Source organism: Paramormyrops kingsleyae, chromosome 13, assembly GCF_048594095.1.
Source record: "Paramormyrops kingsleyae isolate MSU_618 chromosome 13, PKINGS_0.4, whole genome shotgun sequence".
NCBI classification, from domain to species: Eukaryota; Metazoa; Chordata; class Actinopteri; order Osteoglossiformes; family Mormyridae; genus Paramormyrops; species Paramormyrops kingsleyae.
Window position 1 is genome coordinate 12,043,360 of NC_132809.1, and position 21,803 is coordinate 12,065,162.

Sequence of the window (21,803 nt, forward strand, 5' to 3'; positions counted from 1 at the left end):
ATACACAATCAGATACTATACCCAGATGCCAATTAGCCTAACTGCATGTCTGTAGTCTGTGGGAGGAAACCAGTACAACAGAGAGAATGCAAACTGCACACAGGCAGAGCGGCGACCGAACTCAATGCCCCAAACCCTAAGGTGAGAGGCGACAAAGTACCTTACACAGTATATACCGCATATTAAAGTGGCAACGACCACACAGACCCATGCATGTGTGCTGCGCACCTGAGCTGGGGGGTATACGTGTGCACAGGCACGACAGCAGTAAGTCAGCCTGCCGCCAACATTTGCGATCACGGCACTGGATGGGGGGAGGCAAAGTTCATTTTGTGCAAAGACTGAATCTAAAGTTAAACAAAGGCAGCCATGTCCAGGGTTAAACTCCATGAAATCTGAACAAGGAAGCATTCTGATACGCGAACGCGATGTCCTTGCGAACACCCTGTCCCTCTCCTCTATTTCCTCTATCTGTGATTTGAGACAAAATAGCTGATTTAAGGTCCCTTTGATGGTGGATAGAGCATTTTTTAAAGTATCTAGGAGTTCTGATATATTACTCTTAAATGGGACTGTAAAAGTCCACCCAGTACCTTTTAGTGAATTTATTAACTTAACACATGTATTCTTTTCCATTCCAAGGAATAAAAAGTTTAAAAAAGTTAAGATAATTTAACGTAGTTCTTCAAGCTTAAAATACTAGAATCTGCCTATGAGTCCAATTCAGCTGCCTCTAAATGATTTTCCAGCCTGGGAAATGTACTTGAAAGAAAAGTCTGCACATACATGTGAGAGCCACACCGACGCGTAAAAATACAAACCTGCTGGTTCTACTGCCCAGAGCATTATTAGCGATATAATTTAAAAGTAATTCCTGGTGAAGTTGACCCCATTATGATTTTCGTGACTTAATCCGGAAGCCATGTTTTCTGCATCTCATAATCAACATTTCTATTTTTGTAGTCTTTAATGCTCCTCGCTTCACATGTTTTCTCGCACGTTTCACCATTCGTGATTCGTTTTGCATTTTTAATCACTTTCGTTCATTATGCTTGTTTTGCAGATCGCGATTCAGGTGTCATACTTTACTTGTATCGGCTTAGTGCAGTGCGTGGCTGCCTCACACCTCTGGAGACCAGGGTTCGAATCTCTGCCCTGTCTCTATATGCATGGAGTTTGCATGTTCTCCCAGTGTCGTTGTGGGGATTCCTCCAGGTTCTCTGGTTTACCCAAACAGACAAAAGATATCCTGAGGTGAACAGGAGTTGCCAAATTATCCATAGGTGGGAATGGTCTGTGTGTCTGCAATGGGTTGGCGTCCCATCTTGGGTTGTTCCCTGCCTTGCACTGTAGCTTCTGGGATAGGCTCCATACTCCTGCAACCCTGCACTGCACACGCAGGAATAGAAAACGGATGGCTTTCTGTGTGGATTTTCTCACCATCTTGCAATTCTTCCCCTCCAGTTATGCACATCACACATGCGTGTGTGGACGTATGAGAGTTCTGCTGTCTGCGTTTTGCTATGTCTACCTCTTTTGGTGCGTTTTGCTTCCTGTTCCCGGTTCACTGCATTTTGTTTTGTGAGTTTAGTCCTGTTTGTTTTGTTCCAGTCATTTAGCTACATGGATTTCATTCGGGTCGTTTTGTTGCCTGGGAAACGTTTGTTCTTACAGCGGGGACTCCTCCCTGAAGTGAACATATGCTGGTGGACATCCTAACTTAGAAGGGTGCCTTCATTATTTATAGTGTCCTGATTGGGGGGGATGGGTGCCATAAAGCTTCCCTTTGGAATCTCTGTTGTAGACCTACTATAACCACAGAAGAAATACTTTCTCTTTAAGATGCTGACACTGTGATAACTGTGGCATTTGTTACAATTGTGATTATGCCTGAAATTGCATGATATCCCACCACGCAGCATATAAATATCCTTTTTTTCCGTCATGGCCACTGACTCACCCGCAATAACACGTCCGTTAGCTTGACCCATTTGTTTTTCTCCCCCCTGCACCTCCCCCCTTCTGTAAACCATCATCCTACGAGGTCAACGAATCCACGGGTAAAATGAGATTGCAGGGGAAGTGGCTCTCGGCCTGCGTCTGCTGCTCTGCTGTGTCTGCATGGTTTTTGCGTGACATCACGGGGCCCAGAGTCCCGCCACGGCCGCCAGCACACGCTCTCATCCCTCACCCGCGTCTCTTTCGGATCTGTTCGTCTCCCGGTCTGTGCTGCCCTTTTGTCCGGCCCATCGGCTGTTCCCAAAAGCAGCTGGGCCTCTGGGCCCTGTGGGGACAGGTGTCCATCAGACTGCCGGAGCCTCCCTGGGAGGCTAATCGGGGCTAACGAGCGGCAGCCCACACTCTGAAACCCAATCAGTGCAACCTCTCACCTACTTTGCTCTACACTTCCACCGCTGTCTCGTGCCAGAAAGACTCCCAGACTCTGTCTGCATGTCGCCTCTCTGAGTCTTTTAAGCACATGTGAGAGACGGGGGCGTCTAGGGCAGATTTAGGGGGGCTTTAGCCCCTTACAAAAAGCTTAGCCCCCCTATTCATAAATCTCAAGTGACAGTCCTGGTCAGGTCTTCCAGTTCATTCCTTATCTGTAGCTCTGCTGTGTTTGCTCTATTTAATGATTCCTTCTGGGAATTTCTCTGTGACACTAGCTCTTTCTGCCTAGAAGATGAACAAGACTTGTGCAATAAATGTAAAAGGTTCATTATGCACAGTATTGCATACATTTTATTTAATATTGGGACAGTTCACTGTCTGATACACTGATCCATCTTTCAGTTGTTCTGGAAATGCAGCACATCACAGGGCACAAATTCACATACTACATGCAATTTAGAGACACTGTTCAACTGCATTTTTTAGTCTGCTGGAAGAAAACTGCAAATTTCTCGCACAAACACACACACACACACACAGACACACACACACACACATAGAGATTAGGTATCTATATATTTGTAGAGACTCTTAACCACAATTAACCAAACAAAATACAAAATTTTGGACATTCCTGGATTGCAATCACAGATTTTCATAAAGGTTTGAGTTTTGTATTTCTAGGCGGAAATCTTTAATCCCAACATGACAACCGTAACCCCCACCCAGCCCTAACCGTAACCCCCACCCAGCCCTAACCGTAACCCCCACCCAGCCCTAACCCTAACCCCCACCCAGCCCTAACCGTAACCCCCACCCAGCCCTAACCGTAACCCCCACCCAGCCCTAACCCTAACCCCCACCCAGCCCTAACCCTAACCCCCACCCTGCCCTAACCGTAACATTTGGACCCATATGCCAGGAGATGTGAGGTTTCCAGGGTAACTGCAAATTCACCCTGTATGATGCAGCTACTATTAGCAATAACGAATAAAAACAGGTGCTGTCCTGTTCAGTCAGGGCCTTCAGAAGCTGGCTTCTGTGTTATTACATGCTGTGGACCTCAGCTTCTGCTCCAGAGGGTGAATCCCACACATCAGGTGATAACAAATCTCTCATAGCCTTCTGGTCCCTGGAAGATTGTGCTCACAATATTGCTACCAGAATTAAAAGTCTGTAGTTCTCTAATTTGCCAGGAGCTCCTTGCTGCAACCAGCTGCTTTTCTGTGGTACCAAACAAGCTGCTGAATTTTCCTGCATAACATTTAAAGATGTTCTCTGCCCAAAATCTCTGAGGCTGAGATACTTTTTTAGATATTGAAAAAACCTGCACGCATATTCTCATGTTTTAATAGATTCCAGTGGAGCAAATCCTGTCATGAAAAGTGCTATATTTTCCAGCAATGACAATTTAAATTACCTTCATAAAAACATTAGCTTTTTTTCCCTTCAGTCAAAGCAATTAAAGAACCGATGACCCACTGATTCTTAAAAAAAAATAGACTCCTTCTTTAAGGAATTAAAAAGCCACTAATTAAATTCTATAATGTCAGCAAGAAGCTACTTCAGTTAATTCATTCTTCTTATGCTGGTCTGGTTAGCTGTACGGCTACCTTTCCTGTTCAGCTCAGGCCTCAAGGCCGCAACTCTACATCCTGATCTGGATGTTTTCTCGGGGAATGTTTTTCTTCTGGCACATTAGCTTGTCAGTTTCTGTCGTGACCTGTTCCGTTACGATCTGTTTTTTTTTTGTTTTTTTTACGGGAAGGCAGAACCAAAACGCAAAATTTTAGCAATTAAACTTTTTGACCTATCCCAGAATTCCACTCAACTGCAAGGCATCTTAGGAGTCATGCAGCGTAGAGGAATTTGGAAGCAAATGTCTCAGATGATGAATTTATGCCAATAAAAATTACGGTTGTCATACAGCCACTCAGTCAGAATACAGAACAATATAACAACAATGACGGCAGATGGAATAAAAGACTAACTAAGAAACACAGCAAACATGCTGTAATCCTATCAGTGGGATAATTCATTCCAGGGCTCTGGCTTCCCAGAACATCTTTGGACAAAACACCACCTTTTCCTTTCTGCTTACGTTTTCATCTTCACTGTCACCAATCCAGTAAAAGTTTTATTTCCCATATTACATTTTTTTCCTTTATTGTTACCGAACCTGCACACCCACACACGTAATTAGAACAGGCATGAAGCTTAAATGCAAGATGATAACAGCCTATAGAGAGTTGAAGATGTCACAATATGGGAATTTCGTGCTATGCTAAACTGAGGAATTAGATGTAAGTATGCATACAGGCAGCCGAGAGGGAGTTCAGTAGTGATAATATTAGAGTGTGAAAAGACGTATGGACAGGCAACAGGGGCCTTACTCATGTGACCTATGTGTGGTATCTGACCCAAAATTACTGCAGTAAAACAGCAGGTTTGATAAACTGGTGGAAATGTGGCCTACTGGCGTCATTTTTGGATAAATGAATGTGAAATGCATGCCAGTGTACTCACAAACACACACACTCAAACACACACACACACAGATGTCAGCCCATGCACACACATAGCTTTTTTATTGTATGATATTTAAAGCTGATTCACAGGGTAATGAATCGCTAACGACTTTGCAACATTTCTGAATGTCACTGAATGGAAGCCATGACCATTGCCCCCCCCCCCCCCCCCCCTTTGTTAAATAAATCACAGAGCTGCTTTCTTAAGCTTCACCAGCCACATATGTTTAAGGCTAAGTGCAGACAGTGGCACACGGAAGCCTAGCATCATAATGACATCATTTTCATTCTGACAGTTACACGTTTAATATGGGAATGATTAAAGCGACGATAAAAAGAAGCTAAAGGCCATTAAACAAAACCACCAAATTACTTACAATTTTATAGGCCGTAAATAAGAAAATGGCATTGGTGGCTGTGTTGTCATGCAGTCACTCTCGGGCTGGGATGCCGTGCCCACCCGGGCGCAGCGCTGAGAGGCAGCTGTGTGGCCGACTCGCCGCCATCTCGCCCTGCTTCACCGCAGAGACCTGTGTTTGTCTTCTCCTCACGCTGTGCGGCTTGGTTGAAGCTATGTGGGCCTATAACCTCCTTCCCATGCCTCCCCTCTACCAAACCAGAATCTGGAATTACTGTGTCGCATACACCCCCACCCACCCACCCCAACCCCCACCCCGAAGAGTCCCACTGAGACACAGAATGCATGGGAATCGTGTCCGAGATACATGCGTGGCGTATCACCATGGAAACCGAAGCCGTGTGCCGACAGCTGTCGATGTTGCCGCATGAAGAATAAGTCAGTTCCTGTATCTGACTTAAATGTGAGCTTCGCTCCGGTTCCCAGTCACTCGGCTGACACGCTTTCCCAGACCCAGGCCCTTGAAGGAGTGGAAAACAAGGCTCTTGCAGCAATCAAATGAGCACCCTCACATCTTCACTGTGCCACACCCTTACTGGCTGAGATACTTCCCCTTAAAGGTAGACTGGCAGACACAGAGGGCACAGCATTTGACACGGGCTCTTCAGTACGTGGAATTAAACATAAAATTGGGCTGGGAGGTGCAAGGTGACATTTTGTCAGGGAGCCTAGAATTTCTAGGTTTGCCCCCTGCACACAGGTGCCGTTTCTTTCTTGACAGCTTCTGCACTTTCTCTAGAATCCGATTGCCATGGTTGAAGTTTTACGGAAAGAAGCTGTGCTCTTTTCACAGGTGAGGTAGCGATATTAGCAGGGTTAGCAATAAACCTGCTTAACTGGTTTATAGAAGATGACACTGGGAAACCTCAGGCTGATTAGAAGCTAAAAAGGCAAAAACAAGCAATACTTTTGAGGGCACGACATAAGTAACAGTATTTATATATTTATGTAAAGCGTAGGCAACTCTAGACCCTATCTAAGGGGGCTTCACCCCCCGTGTTTTTTGTGTCTGCACCCCTGAAAAATAATTATTCTAAAAGCATTTGATGATTTGTCACAAATTTTGATATACATTTCTTACCCCCTGGCAAATTTAACCATGGGGGACCCCTTGAGCCCTGGAAGTCTTATGGGACAAATCCTGGAATTGCCGCTGCTCTAAGGAAGGAGATATTTTTATTATAGCAAAGATTTATATGACAGATAGAGTCTGATCTGGTGTGAGTTGTCTGATTCTGTGAGAGGAAGGCAGAACTGTAAGGGAAATGTGGGATTTTTGGCAAAAATATTATCCTTACAGTAAAACTTTTGGCAAAAGAAAACGGTTAGCGCTGTTTTTATTTTGTTTTAAGTTGCACTAGCTTCCTAGAAAGCGAACACTGCTCAGATAATTTCAAGGAAAACAGGCTGATAGGGCTCAATCTTAGGCATGAAATATTTTGCTGTTTATAGGCCCATATCGTACTTGGATGGACAGCTGAAGGAACTTTTGTGAGGGAGACACACATTTGTTGTTTAAATGTTTGTCCCACCCTACACCCCACTATTGAATCAGTCTTGCCTTGACTGACATCAAGTATTACTGAAACAAAGAGTTCAAGTCCATCTTCTACTCAGCAGCTGATTTCTCGGGGGCGCAATCTGTATTTTAAAGTTTTGTCTTGTTTGTTTCTGAAAGTGTTCTTTAATCTCTTTTCATCTGGCTTTATATAATTTTTTTTTCTGTAAGTGGAGCCAAATGCTTTGACAGCTTGCCAAAAAGCATTTCCAGTAAATCTGATACATGTAAGGAATATTTGAATAAGGACAAATAAATAAACTCGTAACTAACAAGCACTCATAACTTTGGTGTGTAATTATGAACTGCACAGTGACTAACTGCTTTTACCAACATGTAAAATGCTCCTAGTCTGTATGGAAATGACTTAAAATCCCCTGAAGACAAGTAAACAAGGGCTTTTATTCATATAACGTTTGTTCATCAGACTTGTAAATTGTTCTCCTGCACCTTTGAACACAAAGCCATAAAAAGGAACTTTCCTTTGTGAGAATCCAAACCTACACTGCTGAATCACTGTCATTCACTGATTGTTACAAATTACATTCCGGGAAATTAAATGGCGAGAACTATAATACTTACAGAACACTCCTTTAATGTGGCTGACTCAGAGGACGTGTTAGAACAGCAAAGGGCAGAGGTAAGCTGTCCGGCTTGCTGTTTGGGATTAGGAATGGGGCTCAGTGCTGACCTGGAGGGAGAAACGCCCACAGAATAATGCCCATCATCCCTTTTCTGCCTCCATAGTCTGGTCCAAAAACATGTGGGTCTCTCACATGTGTCTGTGTACTGGATGATTTGTAGGAACATCAACATCTGGAAACCACTAGCGTTGTGCATGACACTCATCTGATTTTTATCAAGAGCTGATTAAATGGGTGTGACCTGCAATATATAAGCATGAAAACGTAAAGGTTCCTAAATTCATTATCTCTAGTGAAGACAAGCACATCAAATGGATACCAGCGTGGTGCTGACTTTTGCCCTTCCACTTATGGCCTCTGTCGTCTCCTGAAGAAGGATCTCCTGGTCTGGTCCTGGGAGCTGTATACACTTGCTGAAACTGGCTCCAACCTGGTGTACACTTAAGTTTCAGTGGAGTGTAGCCCTGTTGGTTATGGACTTTGTTCCTGTGATCAGAAGGTCGCTGGTTCAGATCCTCTGGTTGACCGTGATCTCACCATTGGGCCCTTGAGCAAGGCCCTTAACCTCACGTACTCCAGGGACTGGCTGATCCTTCTGTCTCAACTGTACTTCGCTTTGGATAAGACATCTGCTAAATAAATAAACATAAAAGATTGAGCTGTGACACTATGTCTGGTATTCAAACACATAGTCACAAATACAGATATCCCCAGAGCCTGGCAGACTCAGTGGCCAGAAACATTCCATCACTCATCCTCAGTGAATTGTCTCAGCTATCCATGACCACTTCACCCCTATCCCTTGGTCATGACGCTTGATGGTACACTTCATCTGTATGATCATGGGTATTCTTTGAAGGCAGCAGGAAACATTCTTTTCCCCTATTTTGGCCAATATGTTTCTGCTAAATCTTCCATAGTTTGCTTGCATGAATTTTATACAATAAATTATTTGTGAGTCATTCATAAAGCACCTGTTAGACCCGTGAAATATGGCACTTAATGTAAGTCCCCAACTCTGCACTTATCAGTGAGCTTTGCCCTGGGATCAGCCTCGTACTGATCAGTGAGCTTTGCCATGGGATCAGCCTTGTATTGATCAGAGGGATCAGCCTCGTACTGATCAGTGAGCTTTGCCCTGGGTTCAGCCTTGTTACACCTGGAGCATAAGCCTTCACACTCTCACCTGCTCTGTTTCCTCTCAGTGTTTTTCGTCTTCATTTTGTAATTTGTTTGTCTCTTTATCTTTTTGTACTGGGTCCTGGCTCTCATTTCCACTGGCTCCACCAGCCATCAGCGCCTGTGTCTTCCTCCAGCTTGCCTCGTTGTGGAACCTCCCATCCAGTCAGTGGCGATTACTTACTTCCTGTGGTGTCCTGTCTAATGTCAGGCAGTGAACTTGGCAATATGGGTAGGTGGGCTCTTTTTGGGGTGCACTGTGTCCTGCTACAATAAACCCTATTTCTGCGAGTGCAATTGTGATGCCTATATCACCATTTATACTACAGCATAATACTTGCTACTGTTCAATGTTATTGTGATTAACCCCAAAGCACCAATCTGAAGCTTTCATGAATTCAAAGCAACACTCTGGATATTATCTTCTGTTACGGTACAACAAAAAAAGGTGACAATCCACAGAGCGGCTCCGAAACAACAGGGGTTTATTGAATACAACTAAAACACACTGGGGAAAAACACTAAAAGAAAAGGACCACGAGGGGTCAGAACAAAATGGGAAAACAAGAATTAACCAAAAGAAACCACAAAGTAAATACACTGGGGAAATTGAACAACATTGGGAACAGGACTAGGGAAAAACAGGCAGAGTATCCACACATAGTAACATATGCAGAATGACTGACTCACGGAGGGAGTGAGAGCAGGCACTTAAATACACATAGAACACCGGGGGAAAGAAGGAACAGGTGTAAATCATAAGCAAATTAACCAATCAAGGAAGGCGCAGGAACAATGAGCAACAGGTGAAATCAATAACAATAAATGAGCAAGGAAACTAAAGAAACATAGCAACAACTGAAAACTATGAAACACAGCAAAACATCGGAATAACAATACTAGGAAGGACTAAGACCTCAGGAATACGCAGGAGTGATAAAACACGATGGGGGGTAAACCAAAAACAGGGAAACAATTAATAATAGACGCTAGGAAACAAAAAACCACAAATGTGGTTGAACGCATGACCAGAGGGTACAGCCTCCAAGCTGCACGCTTAACCCATTGAGTTACACGGAGGCCCAGGAAATAGGGAGACAACACTAGGGCTAAGGGGCACCAAGACAGAGGAGAGAACAGGATGGCCAGCAACACCTGCTGGCCAAACAGGGATATTACACATAGGACAGGGATCGACGGGCACCGACCCTGACAATCTTCTCTTTCAGACAGAAGGGCCACAACAATTTACCTCTGCTGTAGTTTCCATTTGATTTGGCCATAGCTCATTTCTCCTTAAATTTTCATTGAGATTCTGGACAAAGAACAACCACAAAACCTTTAAAATTACCGGCTGGTGACTCAGTGGGTAGCACTGTGGCCTCACATCTGCAGGACTGGGGGGTTTGAATCCCACCTGTGCTCTGGGTGTGTGGAGTTTGCATGTTCTCCCTGGGTGGGTCTCCTCCTGCAGTCCAAAGATGTTTAGTTAGGATAATAAGCAGCTCTAAATTGCTCAAGATGTGAGAATGTAGGTGCCTGGAGAAGAACTGACATCCCATCCATGCTGTACCCCTGCCTTTCGCCCTCTTCTGCTTGGGATAGGATCCAGGCCCTCGGTGACCCTGACCAGGATAAGTGGTTAAAAGATGGATGGATGGATTTTTCACATTAGGGGATTTTTCAGAATGGGAAACAACAATGTGAGTTTTATGGTGTGTTTCATCTGGCCAGAAATGTGGTCACACTGTTTTAATGGCTACTGCATAAATCATTTGGTGGTCTCCTGCAGCATGTGGAAAAGCTCTCTTCATGGAAATGTCCAGCGGTCCACAGCAAGAGGAGGCGCAGGTCTGAAAATGGCACGTACAGCGTGTATATCTCCATATCCATTTGTTCACAGGTATGTATCATACAGCAGAATTTTACCAAACACAATTTCCAACTTGGTTGAGCAATAAAAGATTGTATTCTATTCTATTCTATTCTATTAGAAATTTCTTCCCAGAGTGATTCCTCAGCTTAGAACCGATATGAGTAGCTCTTTAGAAAATGCTAGAACACATGAAGAATCAATTAGTGCCAAAATGCTGCTTGCCAACAAACAAACCGGAAAAGCACTACGCCAAACTGTTGACTACAGACATAAAAACAATAATAATGACCCTCAAGACAGTCTCACGGTGGTTCGGTGAGTAGTGTTGTCACCCCCCAGGCCTTCAAATCTAATCCTTGCTGCGTGCTGACAGAGTTCTTCTGAGTTTCTGTTTGCCTGGGCTCCCTCTGCATAATCAGATTCCCTCACACTGCTCAAGCAGGATTTGTGCTCCAGGTGAACTGGAAGGTCTTTCAGTGACTGCGTATGCGCACGTGTGAGTGCCCTGCTATGCGATTCGGGGTCTTCCCACCTTCCTGAAGGAGACGCCTGTTCACTGTCAGCACAAACGAAGGCTGGGCACTCTCCAGACGACCATGTAGCTTAATCTGCCAGAATTTACCAGTGACATTTTAATGGCTTATAGAGTCACTGAACCACAATATTTGTATCGTTCATTGACCGAAAAAACCCCGCCAGAAGAAAGACTATGCCTTGCTTTGAGTAAGGACGGGCCCGTGAATAAGGGCAGCAGCGCTAAGGTGCACGTTAGCGACCGCAAAGCACACATCAAGGCTCCTCAGGACATTCATCTGACAGGCTTTCACTTTTAAGGGAACCTCGTGTTATGTCTAGAGGGAAAGGATGTACAGATTGGCCATTGTTTGTGTGACATGACTCTGAAGGAAGCTATTTAACATCTTATCTTGCCTAAGAGATACTTTAATGGATCATAAAGTCTGCAATTTTCAAATAAACACGGCACTTTACTGCAGACGTGTAATCTAGGAAGGAGTCTGAAATGTGTTGATATATCTGTAGAGCCGCACAATTTCAAAGAGTTTACAAAAGTTCACTTTTTCTGATTAGAGGTCAGGACCATGCACGCAGAACTTCAATAACAGCCCCCAGCACCCCCTGCAGACGCACACAGAAGGCAGGGCCTCTAGACAGAAAAGAGGAAAACAAAGGAAGGATTTAAAAAAATGTCTTTTTTTTTTGATGTGGGGGAACTCAGGACATTCCTGACGGACAGAGTCAACTCAAGATACTACAGGGCCCCACAGAGACTGAACTGAGGTTTCAGAAAAAACAAATGGAGATGGAGAGAAAAAAAAACAAGGAATTCCCAGACGAGCTGTCAAGACCTAGAACTCACAGTCCTCTCCTATCCTTTATCACAAACCGTTGCTTCTGCTTTGGTTTTTTAATGTCAGTACAAATCAGCAAGCGGAGGAAAGGCCTGCAAAGGTAGGCCGCAGAGGAAGACAATGCCGGACAGGCATAATTGAAAACACACTCCGAGCCCAGAGGACCTGGGCTGCCACACGAGAGAGAGAGAGAGAGAGAGAGAGAGAAAAGAACAAAAAGAACAAAAAAAGAGGCCTTCGTGAAAAAGGGGGGGGGGGGGGTTTCAGTTGCGAAACAGACAAACTAGACTCTGTGTGACATCTGACTAAACACTCTTATTGTTTTTCTCTCTGAAAACAAGTATCATATAACAAGCAGAGGAGAGGAACAGAGGACAGGCTGGTCTGCGGAGTATAAACCTGGCACTTCCAGGATCTTCGGCAGGCTGTGCACTCAATACGCTCGCTATTACAGAGATGTGTTCCTGAATCTGTTTATCCGTCTGACTTTTTAAAACAATGTAACCCTGTGCAGTATAATTTGGCATGGCCTGGGCCTTTCTGGGAGACCTGCCGCTTTGGGAAGATAGGAATGGGAGGAACAAAGACAGAGGTTTACTGTACGGACTGAAACATGCCCCAGAATCCCTTCTAACGAGAGTAAACAGTGCGTAAATCCAAGTGCCACTTTAAATTCCTGAAATGTGTTTCTAGGAAGCATGTGCGCATCAGAAGACATGAGGAAAACATCTTTGATGGAATACATGGTTAGGCCTGGCTTTCTGAGCTTAAATTCTCTAATTTATCAGGAAAAATGCAGATTATTTTTTCGGAACATAAATTGATGACAGAATTGTCAGGGAATGAAAGATTGTATTCTATTCTCAAAAAAACCCCTCATGATTGCAGGAGTAAATTAAGATTTTTTTTCCCAGATTACTCTTCTGATTTCTCTCCTGTGTGGGCTGTGGACCAATATCACTGACGCACAGGTGCTGCGGCAGCAAAGAAAGGCGACTTCCAAAGCAGAGCTTGTAGTTTAAGTCGGGTGAAAGCCATTGGGGGGGGATGGGGGGGTAGCAGCTATGAGAAAACCCTGAGCACAATACCAGCTGCTGGAGCCAGAGGCCTGAGGAGAGCAGAAGGACAGATGTCCTCACTGGTCCAGACGCTCACTATGGCCTCCATGGGCCGAAGTGGCTTTTTGGAGAAGGAACACAAATGGCGGCCTGTTCCGGATTTTACAGCCACACATCCGGTTGCCTTATCTAACCCTTCGCAAAAAAAGAAAGGTTATTACGGCCAAATTACTGATGTCTGTGCCGATTTGAACCAAGATCAGGATGTTGATATTCTCTATGAGAAAGCACATTGACCACAATCTCCTTCCCATTTAAAAACATATTTCTCTTTTTTTTTCCTCTAGCCACTTTATCTAATGCCAAATTTATCTAATTTTTGGGCTTTCAAGCTGACTGAAACCCTGGTATTTGTCAGTGCACCGCTCCAGTGTACTGCTAGAATACAGACAGAGTACGGCCAGAGTACAGCCAGAATATTGCCAAAGTACAGCCAGAGTACGGCCGGAGTACAGCCAAAGTATGGCCAGAGTACAGCTGGAGTACAGCCAAAGTATAACCAGAATATGGCCAGAGTATAGCCAGAGTACTTTCTCCCTCTTAAATTTGTGATGAATCAGGATTTGAGGACCCTGCAGGCCCATCCGCCTGCTTGTCTCTCCCTGGCGCTAAAACGACGGGAGCTGACAAGTGAACCCAATAGAAAATCGACAAAAAGTTTGCCTGGGGCCTCTTTGGGTGGATGGGTTTAAAGCCGTTTCCATTTTTAATAAGGATCCAGCACAAGCATCCATTAAGTGCCAAGCAGGAAGACTGTCAGCATCTAATGAGTCGATCCAAAGTAAACCTGCCCCCCCCCCCCCCCCCTGAAATGCCATGTGAGTAACTGCAGACTGTGCTGTAAGAACGGGGCCCTCAAATGCTAAGAAATGATCGTGGAGGGTCAATGTGACAACTAGGAAACTTCAAGGGCTCACCTGAACCTACTAGAAAAACACCCCTCCTCGTCCTCCTCCCACTCCAGCCCAAGGTGCCAACCAGCTTTCCTGTCATAGCCAAGGCGGTTTCTAAAGCTGCAGCTCACAGGGATGTGGCTGAGACCAAAAGTGACAGGGAACGTCAGACAAACCCGTCGTCTCGTTCTGGCCAGACGGTGCATTTCTGCGGCGAGTTGAAAGCAAGGCACAGCAGCACAGCGGCGGCCGGACCGCGGGCAGAAGGAGAGGCCTGGCGTGAGCATGAATATGATGTTGTGCAACGTCATGTGATCTCACGCGTCAAGCGCGGGGTTATGTTAAACAGAAAAAAATGATGGGCACTCGCAGCGGAGAGGAGCACAGCTGGCCGCCTCTTCACAGGGTTGATGAATCGCTTGCGAAGCAATTCCACAGCTGCCTGATGCAAAGGGGAAGGTCTTTAAGGGGAAGGTCTTTAAGGACTCCAGAGGCGCGGATGGGAGCCCCATGGGCGGTGCCGGTGGCAGACCGTCCCGGACGTAAGAAAGCAGAGCTGACGTCTTTACCACCCAGGGCGCCTCGAGCGCAGACGCAGCGGAACACGGAGCTGAGCGTTTCGACAGGAAGTACCAATTCACGATTCTGCATAAACATCGTTTATATGAAACACTACATAAGCATAACACAGAAAATAGATGACTGGCACCGAAAGCAAAGGGATGTAGGAGTCTGGCAGCCGCTTGGGTGGGTCGGCTGAACATCAAGACGACGGTGGCGTTTCGATGTCACCAGCAGGGATTATCTGTACTACGTCGGTCTGCTTGTGGAGGCAGGCATGGACAAAACAGGGTGCCTCAGCTGTCCAGTGACAGGTGGGTACAGTCCCACTGAGCAGGAAGTGAGGCCTGGGGGTCTTCGGTGGGGAGGGAGGGAGATTTATTTAGAAACTGATCTGCTTTAAGGGAAGATGATCTCCTGCAAGCTACCCCAAGCAACAGACAGGAGCCCAAAGGCTGGACAACCGAATCACTTTATCTTATTCGCTCCTGGTCACACTGACCGCAACATTAATAATAATACTGCTGAGAAAGGTTTTTTGGTAACACATTACCTAAAGCAGTCATCATAATGCATTATAAACATAATGCGTTATAATGCATTCATTAAGCATTATAAAAACGGCTATAACTATTTATAAAAAGGCATAACACAGTATAGCCATGTTTATTATACATTGCGAATGCTGTATGAAGCTCTCATCTATAATACACTATAGATAGCTTCATAATGCATTATAATGGTCAATATAAGCCATTATAAAGCATTATGAAGGTATGGGATAAGCCTTTGGAAAACGGACAGATGAATCTACACCTTCCAAAGGAAATCCTTATTGTCAGTCATATACCAATATACCAATATTTGTATACCAATATTTGTACACAGTGCATACATTTTTGAATGTACCCTGATGTCTGATAAATATGATACTTTTATATGATACATTATAATACAGTTGTACCTCAGAACTCGAACTTAATCCGTTCAGAACTCCAGATCGAATCCTAAAAAGTTTGAGTTCTGATCGAATTTTCCCCATAAGAAATAATGGAAAACTAATTAATTGGTTCCCGGCCCCAAAAATTACACTGAAATATGTTTTTTTAGCATTTAAACAGAAAATGAACCGAACAAAACAAGAAAAGCATATACTGTACTAAACACATCTAAGCACATTTATCAAAACAGTAATTTTTAAAGTAAGAAAATAAATGTATCCAAACAATGTGTCATGCCCCAACCGTCTGCTCCTTCCGTGTACCACGCCCCCTCGTTAACCCCATGATCAGTTGTTTCTGGTTGTTGTCATTAGTCCTCTGTACTTAGTCCGCATTTCAGTTTGTTTCCCCAGTCCGATCATTGTATTGTCCGTCTGCGTTTTGCCTGCCTTACCTGTAATTAAATCCCGTATTCCCCGATACCCTGACGTCTACTCCTTTGTCTGTGTTCCGTCCTTGCTGGGCACGACAATATTATTATAATTAAATGTATTAATGGTTTATTATTAATATTAAAATAATTAATAAGAAATCTTTATTTTTAAATTTATTTTATTATATAATAATAATTACTGTTACTGTCTATCATTGTCTAAATGTATTTTTACTGTCTAAATATATGTATTCAGCTTGTGTAAACATGCAAGATGCTATCAGAGCGAATGCGAGGCTGAGACTGAAGCTTTACCCTTTGTTTCCGCTGAGAGACATGCCGCGTCACTCATTTCCCTTCGCGTACAAGTTATCTTGGGTTGGCATTCACGGATTGACTTCTGAGATTCAGATCGAGTTCTAGGTAAAAAAAAATTTAACTGGTTGGTTTGACTTTTAAGAAATTCGAGATCTAATGAGTTCGAGAACTGAGGTACCACTGTGTGTGTGTGTATATATATATATATATATATATATATATATAATTAAAAACAGAAATTTAAATTTAAATATTCCCCAATAGCATAAAAATGGTTTGTTCGTTATCTATAAGGAGTGCCTCACATCATCTGACTCATCTGACTTATTTTCGCTTCAATGAGCTAAAAAGCATTTTATGGGCGTATCGCTTACCCCAGACCATTACATCACAAAGTGGAAACGTGTCATTTGTTCAAAATGTGTTTCTCAAAACAGAATATGTAGTAGCGAGAAAACGGCGAAGGGCGAGAGTTTGTACAAGTGTTTGGCGTCGAGCGTCATGGATAAGAGTTTAAAGATCAAATAAAACCGAATAAACATCTCGAGTAACAAAAAATGTTCCTGTCCTTTGAGAAGAAAAAAACAGCAGTATTTTTTTCACTGGCTTCATAAGTGAAGGGTATTATTGGAAAATAACTGTGGTGTGTTTTTTTCCCTAAAGATCAGTATACACAAAAAGGGGTTATTAAAGAAGTTATTTAAAACCAGAAAGAGCACATGACACATCTGAGTTCAGAGGGTTGACCTATTCATAGGCTGACTTGTAAAATATCTATAAAACACATAAGAGCAGTAGCTGATGCTGGGATCTCTATGGCGCATTTCACGAAGCCCAGGAAAATGTGAACTAATAATGTCGTGATTTGGCATCACGTGAAGCGAGCCCATCCCGTCGGCGAAAGAAACACCGCGTGGAGCGTCTGCTGGGAGTTTGCGTCTTTCAGCTCTTAGTGACACCCCCCTAACGTTGGTTTGTCCCAGCCGCCTGGAAAAAAAACGCTCGCATGACCGGGGCACAGATGGGGCTGCACTGCCACATCCTGTAGCGACACACTCAAGAAACCAAAACCCATGCTGGTGGCGTGTGGTTCAGGTCTCTGTGCATCTGACTGGAAGATTGTGGGTTCAAGCCCCAGCCAGGGTAAAATGGTTGAGTAACACCCAAAACTGTCCCCACCTCCCAAAAACACCCCAGAGGTACCAGATCAATGGCCCAATTCTACACTTAGACCCCAAGTTTCACTCTCAGTGGTTTGTCACAAAGAAAAGCAAGATATCTGACAAGAAGCATTCCACAGTACCTTTATTTCCTCAAATGTCAAAGAAAGCTTCATCATTTGTCATTTTTGAATAGGTTTGGTGAATCACAGCATCTCATTTCTGCGTCCCTGGGTGACCGTGACTGACAGAGCGGGGGTGTAAAGGTGGAGAACCTACTGCAGGGGTTCCAACACCATCGTGGAGGCTGGGCTAGGTGGGGGCCTGGAAAGAGGGCGAGGCGCCCCCCTGCCGTCACCACTGGCATCCCTCAGACTAAACAAAAAACAACAACAACACGACGCCGCCATGGTTATTCTGACGGACGCCGAGCCGCCAATCCGGGGGAGCATTTCCCTGCAGTACCACTTTGGGGAGTCTGTCAGAGACGGCAACAGTCAGTCTCGGTCACAAATTTATTTACTCTTTTCTCTTTTTTTTGACTCTTTTATGTGACTGGAACAAATCTATTTCAGCTTCATGGATCCTCCAAACCCAAACCTGAAGTACATTAGACCGCAAGTATGTTGAAGTTAATCTAGTGCTATTTTCTATTTTTCCTGGTAGTACAGTTTCAAAATAAATAGGAGGAAGGGCCTATTTTTCTGAAGCCAACGACTTTCCAAAAAGAGGAAAACAACAATTACAAAGGGAATTAAGGATATTAAGTGTTCAATCAGATTTATCCCCCAGGCTGATTTTTCAAAGTAAATAAACAGTAAACGATATGAACTAGAGATCTGTGTGACATCAGCGAAAGAGAATAATACGAAGAAAAAAAAACAAATAAACTTTATTTAACTTTGAAATGACCCCTTCTGTTGAAGCGGTACTGCTGGGCTCTTGGTGTTGGATTACAGTAACCTTGACTTCTCTAAATTTTTTGACTTTCCTCTGCCATTACTAGTGTTGTCAGGGCAGGAATTTGTACATAAAGTTACTGCCAGCCGATCTATCTTGAAAAACACGTTGTGTTTTCTGTTACATAAAATTGCCTGTATAAATAATAGCGGATGAAAGCGAAGCATAGTTGTCTAACGGTAGTAAAGGGGTTGAGTTTTGCGAGTTTCTGACGGCCCAAGGCCGAGTTTGACAGCCGCAGGGTCTCTCAGTAGCCACTTAGCATTTTGACCCGTCTGATGCTTTTCTGCATGGACGTTGGACAAAGGGTCTGTGTGCTTACGAGGGTGTACCCCTTCCCTCCTACACCAAACGAGTTGAGAAACTCATGACATTCTCTGCTTCTTCACTCCCCACCATGAGACTGGAGGATGGTCTAGGTCAGGGTTATTCAACTCACGGTCCTCGAGGTCTGAGCACTGCTGGTTTTCCAGCCTTCCTTTACCTGTCAGTCAGGTGTGAAGCCTCTGACCAATCAGAATCAGTAATTATTAAACAACTACCTGGGAGAACTGAAAACACGGCCTGGATTTGGACTCGAGGTCCAGAGTTGAAGAACCCTGGTCTAGCTGAAGCTTTATTACATCCCGGTTTCTCCTGGTAAGACAATTATACTCCTGGGCAAAAAAGTGGGCCAAACCCAAATTGCACAACATTAAGCTTTGACTTGTTTTGCCCAGAAGTTTACATTAAAATATAAATATAACTCTGTGAACAGAAGAGAAACTAAGTGGATTGAGGCACAAAAATGGTGGAGAGGGGGCTGAAAATCCATTGAAGATGTTGGGTGGTGGTGAAGGGGCTAATTAACCATGCATACTGTGCTCCTATTGACGCTGGGTTATGTAGCCATCATGGAACAAAGTTAGAATTGTTGAAACTGCTTTGATTACTGTTTGTTAAGAAGGCAACCCTCACCCTAAGCCTTTTGTGCCCTCACACTCCATCCGTCCATTACCTCTGATAAATCAAGGGATGCCAGCAATTGTTAGCATTCCAGGAACTGAAAAGATAGAAGCCTATCAGGTCTGTGTGCGGTTCCAGTCTGAAGACGGCCAAACTGGCCTGGGATTTGTTAGCCAGGTCTAGTCTGATTCTTAGGGATGCAGGGCTGCTATGTTAGTTCATCCATGCACAACAGCAACCAGAATGGGACAAAATAATGCATTTGCGCAGTTTCTTGGCTATATCATTCAGTAATTCATGTTTTATTTTACAGGGAACATTATTATAAGAGACCACAACATTGGAAAAGTGAAAATAATTCCATGGCCCATATATAGAAATCATTCAAGTTATATTCCTGGAAAATGTAGAAAATAAGCAATAATATTGAATACCCAATGCTTCTCAGATATATGTTTATACAAACTACATATCCATCCATCCATCCATCCATCCATCCATCATCTTCAGTTTCTTATCTCTTGCAAGGAGTGGGGAGCCTCTACAGGAATTATTGTTTATTAATACAGATATTTGTAAAGAACATATGAATCTTTCTCTTTCTTCATATAAGCCTCAAGGAACCCGTTTGCTGTTGTAAAGCTACAGAGTATTTTCCTCATAAAAACAACTTCTAGCTTTGTGTAATGGGTCAAATAATCCCTTGCAGCACAAACTGGGAAAAAATGCAGCCTCTAAGAGGCACAATCGGTGAAGCTGGAATGGCGGAGGGGTGTCAGTCCAGGCATGGAACAGCTGCTGGTGAAGTTTCCCTGCTTTGCATATGGAATGGAAAACTCCCTTTCTCGCACCTCACTCCCAGACAGAATTCCCAATGACTTCCTGCCCTGGACACACACTGGGCCCGCAGGCCCCCTGGCCCATAACTGCAGTCTAGCTCCCCATCCAGGCCATTCTCATACTTTTTTGAATTTTTCATGATGTTTCATTCCATCTCCCAGAGCCGGAGTGGACCTCCTAGTTAATTCTTCATTGTTGGCATGCGCGTCTTTAAGCGACGACGCATGAATCAAGCTTTTAAAATCTATTTGGACACTTTGCTAAGTAAAAACAGGACATCTGCTTGCAGGTTCCTCTGCGGTTTCTCTACTGGTCACTCATCATGTCCGTCCCAGAAATGGACATTACAGGAAGGCTGGCAGGGGCAGTTTCCTCAGCAATTGTAAGGGAAGGACTGTGTGGTGATAGAACAATGTAATCTATAAGGTTATACATACCGGAGGAGAGCTGAAAAGAGGGTCTGCAAAGACTTTAACAGAGCAAAACAAGTTTTTTTTTTAAAATAAAAGTAAAACCACCCGTCTACCAAATCACACAGGAAGCAAGCATTCCAAAGAGGGTATAAATTCTTTTTGGTCTGTGCTGTTAATGTTTTGGCGTCTGTACTGTTTGACATCATCAGAAACAGGACAATGGTCAAAAAAAGTTCATAACCTAAACTGTAGTTTTTGATTTTAGAGGGCAGCTACTCTCTAACAGTCAGTTATTTTTAAAACGTCACACATATAATTGGGTGTGACAGTCCGCTGAGATCGTTTTACTTTATTGTGTATGTTTTTGTTTTTTTTTGCTTTATGATCAGTCATCCCACAAGGGGGGACGGCTCCAATTAGCCCAACAGCAAGTTAACTGTTTTCAGGCCAGATCCAGATATTTAAAAGGAATTTTACAAAAAATAAACCAGACGCTGGTGAAAATATCAGATTCAGCAGAAACGGTCCCAGCCAAGGTAACCAAGCGTGAAAGACATCAGATCATTCAGAGCTCCTTGGACTTTTAGTGCAGTATATGAAGAAAGCTAAAGAAATATGTCAAAACAAATTAAAATACATTAAAAACCAATTGTATGTACAATGTCTGTATGTATAATTTCCTCACTTATTGAAGCCGATTGTTGCTGAGAGACATTGAGTCTTAATATCAGCAAATAAAACACCAAAAAATAAATAAATAAAAATTTAAGAAATAAAATAATTAAAAAATAAAACTCTGGAGAAAGAATTTCACTATGGCAGCTACACATACATAAGAGCAGTGTTTCCCAATTCGGTCCTAGGGCACCTGCAGCCAGTCCATGTTTTTACTCCCTCCGGCAGCTGGGAGGGAGCAAAAATGTGGACTGTCTGGTTGGGAGCTGGGAGGGAGCAAAAATGTGGACTGTCTGCAAGTCCCCGAGGACCGGATTGGGAAACACTGCATTAGAGGAATAACATCTGTGGGGCCATAGTGATATGTAGACTGTTTGGATTTCTTAGACTTTTTTTACACAAGTCAAGGACGTGTTTTTCTACAGTGCAAAGAGAGAATTAACACTACTAATGAAACCATAAGGTTAAAACACTGTGCATTTTAACACAGAACCTGGAAGCCAAATCTGTAATATTTACTGCCTTCAAATCAATACATAGTTGAGGCAATGAACAGTTTTTGTCTGTTATCTTAGGGGAGAA